Source organism: Aulonocara sp. 'chitande type north' Nkhata Bay, linkage group LG11, assembly GCF_057382095.1.
Source record: "Aulonocara sp. 'chitande type north' Nkhata Bay isolate Kocher_YH1m ecotype deep benthic linkage group LG11, A_spYH_male_GT1.1, whole genome shotgun sequence".
In the NCBI taxonomy this organism is placed as follows: Eukaryota; Metazoa; Chordata; class Actinopteri; order Cichliformes; family Cichlidae; genus Aulonocara; species Aulonocara sp. 'chitande type north' Nkhata Bay.
This window is the reverse complement of record NC_141354.1, coordinates 5,686,084-5,692,083: the sequence shown is the minus strand read 5'-3', so window position 1 is coordinate 5,692,083 and position 6,000 is coordinate 5,686,084. Positions and strand designations below refer to the sequence as shown.

Genomic DNA, 6,000 nt, shown 5'->3' with positions numbered 1-6,000 from the left:
ACTCCAAGATATGTCAGTTTGTTAGTATTCCATTTGAAATCATACATTTTACGTATGTTTTCTTTTGGTACATAGTTGTAAGTTAGAGTTTGGTTTTTGTGTATATTTAATTTGTAACCCAAGAATTGGCTAAACGGTTCAAGGCGCATCATCAGTTTGGGAAGACTAGAGTCCGGATTTGACAAGGTCAAAAGTATGTCATCTGCGTATAAGCATATTTTATACTCCACTCCTTTAACCTGAATGCCCTCGATTTTCTGGTCTTCTCTAATACATTGAGCCAGGGGCTCTATAAAAAATGCTAACAAGGTAGGGCTTAGGGGGCACCCCTGACGACATCCTCTCTCCAGTATAATAGTCCTGGACAGATTTCCATTCATTTTAATCCGCGCAGTTGGACAACTGTATAGCGATTTCAAACAGCCTATGATCTGCTCTTTGAAGCCAAACTGTTTTAGATAAAGAAATTCCCATTGCACCACATCAAAGGTTTTCTCTGCATCCAAACTCAAAGCAACTGATATAAATTGATTTTGACTCATAATATTTATTAGGTATAATGCTCTTCTTGTCCTGTGTTTGTCTATATTTTATGAAACCCGTTTGGTCGTGGTCGATCAAGTCGGGACTAATATTTTTCCGTCTTCTTGCAATGATTGAAGTAAATATTCTGTAATCTATATTTAAGACTGAGATAGGTCTATATGAGGTGCACTCTGATCTGTCCTTTCCCTCCTTTGGAATCACAGATAGGATAGCTTGTTTACAGGATACTGGAGTCTCTCCTCCCTTCAAGATATAATTAAAACATTTTAACAGCACTGGTGACAAAAGGTCCCTATACCACTTAAACCATTCTGCAGGGAATCCATCTGCTCCTGGCACTTTGTCTTCAGCCTAGATATAGCTTTATCAAGTTCTGCGTTAGTAACCTCTTGCGTTAGTATTTTGTTTTGTTCTTCTCCTATGGAAGGCAAATCTAGAGACTCCAGAAATCCTTTCACTAGTGATGAATCCATTATTTGGGGTTGAGTGTAAAGCTCTTTGTAATGTGATGCAAAAGATTCTTCTATATCTTCGGGTTTGTGGGAATAGGTCTTAGTGGATTTTTAATTTTTGTAACTGTTCTATAAGCAAAGAGCTTACCTCTTTTAACCCTAACCCTATTAACATTAAGTGTTACTAAACTGTACTCTTAAAATGACATGTCTTGTATAAGTCAGAGCATTTACCTTGTAAGACCTGGGTGATAAAACAAAACAAAAACAAAACAAATAAACAACAACAAATAAACAAAAAACACCCACACACAACATAAATTTGATTTCAAAATTTGAAACTTTAACTAAAACAGAACAAATGAGAGAACTGTGGTTTCGACTAAAAAACAGAATTCCCCAAAAACCCTTTGGAGAGGAAAGCTGTCGTTTCACAAGCGGCCTCTCCTGTGTAAAGTGACGTCTCCTGAGGTTATGCATAAACAAAATACCACAAAGTAAGAAGTAATCAAACAATCAAACAGTGTTTTAATCTCTAAGTACTCTAAGGCAGACATTTAACTTTCAGTATATATTTAGGTGTAAAATGAAACCTAAACGTTTACACTAAATTGTATTGTGTACAGTGTAAGGCTGAAATGTCAATCCTTACCCAGGAAAAGTCAAATCGGTAGAGAAACTGAATTTCTCAACTATTCAGCTTAGAACATGATCAAACTGTGTCCCTTGGTTCATGTCGAAATGCCTAGAACATCATCTTCGCTCTCTCTTGATGTTCATCACGGTTCCGGCATCCCGCTGTCTCTGCTGTCTTCCAGGAAAGGTGCTTCAGCTTTTCCTGTGTTGCATCCATGGATTGGGCCTGTTCTCCCGCGGAGCTCAGAACCTTCCTTTTCTGATGGGGGCGTAAGCCTTTCTTTTCTGTTGAATTTCAGTGGGATAGTCCTGGTCAAAGTAGATTCTCACTCCGTTCAGAAAGACCTTTCTTTTTCCAAGCAGAGCAGAGCACCAGTTCTTTAATTCTGTACTTCAGAAAGTAAATCACTATTGACTGGGGGCTGGCATTCGGCGGTGGCTTCGGGCTGAGAGCTCTATGACATCTTTGCATTCCCAGCTCAGTATCACTTAGGGACAACTCCGATTTAATAAATGTTTCCAAGAACTCCCGTAGGTTGTTCCCTTCCGTGTGTTCTGGGATTCCATAAACACGAAGGTTGTTTCTTCGTGATCGGGCTTCCAGGTCTGTCAGTTTAGCTTGTATATTTTCTTGTGCTTGAATAGCTTGAAGCAGAACCTCGTTAGCTACGGTAGCCCACTCCTCCACCTCCGCCACCCTCCCTTCTGCCCCATCCACTCTACTTATTGTGTCCTTTATGTCTCTGACAATTTCGTTTAATATGTTATCAATATCTTTTCTAAAACACGTAAGTTCCGTGGAGAAGGCATCTTTGAAATTTTTCAGGTCTGTTTTCATGTCCAACCTGGTAGCTTTTAGCTCTTCGTGGATAGCACGGATGCTAGCTTGCAGGCCATCCATACCCTCGTCGCTGTCATCATCTGTGTCTTGCCTCTCTGTTTACGACCAGTTTTCCCCTCCATTAGTGTAAAATGCTGTCAGAGTAATAATTCGAGTAAATTTGGGGATTTTTGGTTAGTGAGTCTGGGAGCTCTCACCTTACACGTACCGGAAACCCCCTGGGTACACCCTTCTAAATGTATAATTGAGGTTTCCAGTTCAAAATAAACCACAATTTCAAAGACAAAAGTCCAAATGGCAACATTCATTTGACATTGCATAGACCTTGTTAGCTAGTTGCAACAAAACCTTAATTTGGAGGAACAGGTCCAACTTGCCCACACCAAATCCACTTCCTGTTTGTGGAGATGTCTGTAAAACTCCTCAAAGTAAAATGTCCAAAGGTCCAGGGGAATGTGTGTGTGTGTGTGTGTGTGTGTGTGTGTGTGTGTGTGTGTGTGTGTGTGTGTGTGTGTGTGTGTGTGTGTGTGTGCCGTGCAGCACAGGAACAAAATCAACTGGTCTGTCGGTGGGATTGGCTCGCCATCAATATCAGATCCATTCTAATGCATCGAAAAGAAACCCTGACCTGTCAACAACAGTGTCATAGGAAACACTGAGTTTCCAAATTATCACACTTCACACACTGTTAGCACATAAAAGTACTGTTTGTAACATTAACCATGTTTACAACTGAAAATAAAACTGTGAAATATGTAATAATCGTTGCATTGGTTTCAAGGGCTTCTTCAGTCTTTTCAGTAGTTAAAATATTTACAATTTCAATCACATTTTGAAGAAAACACAACTGTAGGGCATCGCCTCAAGTTTTGTTCAGCAAATAAAGATTTCCACAAAACATTGTAACCTATTTCTCCAGTAAACACTACAAACATTTTACTCACAGTGAACTCATAATAAGTGCAAATAAACAATGAACAGGTAAAATAGTTTGCTCACCGATCTCACAAGAGGACAGCGCAGGAGCGTGAGATGGCACCGTCTCTAAGCCCTGACATTCCACGACCAAACAATGCGGAGAGAACCAGAACTAGTTAGTTGTTTTGAACTTAACGCATCATTTTAGCAGTACACATGCATGAAAGCATTTTTAGCATAAGCAGCTAGTGTTAACTCTTCCTTCTATATTATTTTTGTACCTTTTTTCAGCGAATCTCTCCCTCTTTTTCCCTGCCAGTGTATTCAGAGCTAATGGGGCATAGCTTGTGCTCTCTCAGACGGAGATGGCAGGCGGAACAATGCATCATTTTGCAGATGCTCATCAGCTCTCCACCTCCACCATCTGCTGCAGCAGAAATGGTAATAATACTCTCATTATTCTCATATATTACAATCCATCCATCCATTCGTTTCCGCTTCTCCTTTTCAGGGTCGCGGGGGGCACTGGAGCCTATCCCAGCTGTCATAGGGCGAGAGGCAGGGTACACCCTGGACAGGTCGCCAGTCTGTCGCAGGGCCAACACACAGAGACAGACAACCATTCGCACTCTCACATTCACCCCTAGTGACAATTTGGATTATCCAATTAACCTATCCCCACAAGCTGCATGTCTTTGGACGGTGGGAGGAAGCCGGAGTACCCGGAGGGAACCCACGCAAACACGGGGAGAACATGCAAACTCCACACAGAAAGACCCCGGCCTGATGGTGGAATTGAACTCAGGACCTTCTTGCTGTGCGGCAACAGTGCTAACCACCGTGCCACCGTGCTGCCTGCTATATTACAACCATTATATTACAATGGTTCAGGTTTAATTTTCATTTCATATTATCTCCGCCTGTATATACCTATTGCTACAACCCTATTTGAAGCATTTGTTTGTAAGTTGTGTGTTAAACACTTTATCTGTTTTGTTGTATCTGTGAATATCTTTCCTGAACTTAACTCTTGACAACTATCAGTGAGTTGTTCTGGTAGCAGGTGATATTTTTCTTAAGAAATCCTCTCTCAAAAAGCCTTAAGGATGTCTAGTGATGTGGTGTAAAACACAACTATTTCCAGGAGTAGTTCTGGATAAATAACTTTATGAAACTCAAATGCAGTAGAATATAATAGAATAGCCCTTTATTGTCATTGCACATGTACAACAAAATCATGGGTGCTCCATGCCAACTGTGGAGGATTAAAAAAATATAAATAGTAAAGACATCAGGAATAAATAGCAAATGAACTGATATATATACAGTCAAGAGGAATATATACAAAACAAGAGAAAGGCACACAATGGAGAGTAAAGTGCTTGGAAGCAGTGCAAAAGGTCTGTGTATAGAGTTCGTATGTGAGAAAAGGGTTACGGGGTGCAAGGGGTTACCCTGGTTTTACTGAGGCTGGAGGATCTGGCAATGGCCTCCAGGTGAGGCAGAGGGCAGCCAGTGATTTTTTGCATTGTGTTGATTACCGTCTGCACAGGCTTCCTGTTTTCAGTAGTGGCCCCTGCGTACCAAACACCCAGGCAGGAGGAAAGCACGCTCATTTAATGCTTCCTCTGTTACTTTACAAGCTAAGCTATATGGTATGAGTGTATTGTGCTTACTGTGCACAAAATTATGGGTAATGTCTGTCAGATAAACTGGAATGATGGTCAGCAAAATGGAGCACCATGTATGCGTTCTTGTTCCAGCTAGTATCCCTGTCACACAGCTGGGGGAGTGTGTGCAAGGTTGTGTGGAACAGAGCCGGTGAGGCAGTTGTAAAGAGAGATTATATGGATCCAGAGACACTAGTTTTGGCCCACTGAGACTGCAGTTAAAAACTTCTCCTGAACTTGAAACCATACTTCCATTAAGATAGAAAAAGCTGCACGGTGAGGTTTGATCTCAAGTTCTAACTACAGGAAATGTTAGTAAATACATATGAAAAAAGTCTGAAGATAATAACTGTTTGTGTTGACTGTCAAATGTTTTTTGTTAGTGTAACATTTGTATAACACAAATATCACAGTAATCATATAGTGGTCAGTAAAATGTATTCAGAACTTGCAAATTGATAATGGATTCATCATCTCTTAAGTCATCACAAAGAAATTAGATACAAAATGTGAAAATGGACTCATCTTAGTGAAAAAAGTATTAGTAAAACAATGACACACTGACTGACTTTCAGCAAGCTTTCCAAACAGACATAAGCATGTTTCTCTGTGACAGCAGCTGCCAATCAAATGCCTCATCTTATAGAATCAGGTTATTAATCAAAATAAAACTAATAGAATAAATCAGCCAGACGAGAGTTACTACTAATGGCTGAGGTTAGCTTTATTGTTTTAGTATGACCAGTTTAACAGCCACCCTGCCGCCCGACACCAGGGGGCGATAGAGACGCTTTGCTTTCAGTTTTTGAAAGGTCGTGAATTTATTTCTGTAGTCGTTGGTCTGTGACGCATCGGGTCAGCCAATCGGGTTGCGTCAGGCAATTTAAGACAACAAACAGAGGAGACGTTTCAACAAGTGTTCAGCTGAGTAAGTCCA

The 6,000-nt window shown here is 40.6% G+C and overlaps 1 protein-coding gene across 4 annotated transcripts in view; it reads left to right on the top strand.

Moving 5' to 3' along the window:
- Positions 1-4,265: 4,265 nt before the first annotated feature.
- The window catches only part of LOC147318375 (centrosomal protein of 162 kDa-like), a 47,363-nt gene continuing 45,628 nt past the window's right edge, over positions 4,266-6,000 (top strand). The window contains exon 1 of one of the 4 annotated variants that reach the window (XM_086310290.1): positions 4,266-4,284. The gene's annotated coding sequence lies outside the window, so the exon portion shown is untranslated. Of the gene's footprint in view, positions 4,285-5,895; positions 5,992-6,000 lie in introns of those variants that run through there. The other 3 variants (XM_086310291.1, XM_086310288.1, XM_086310294.1) reach the window with 3 other exon arrangements.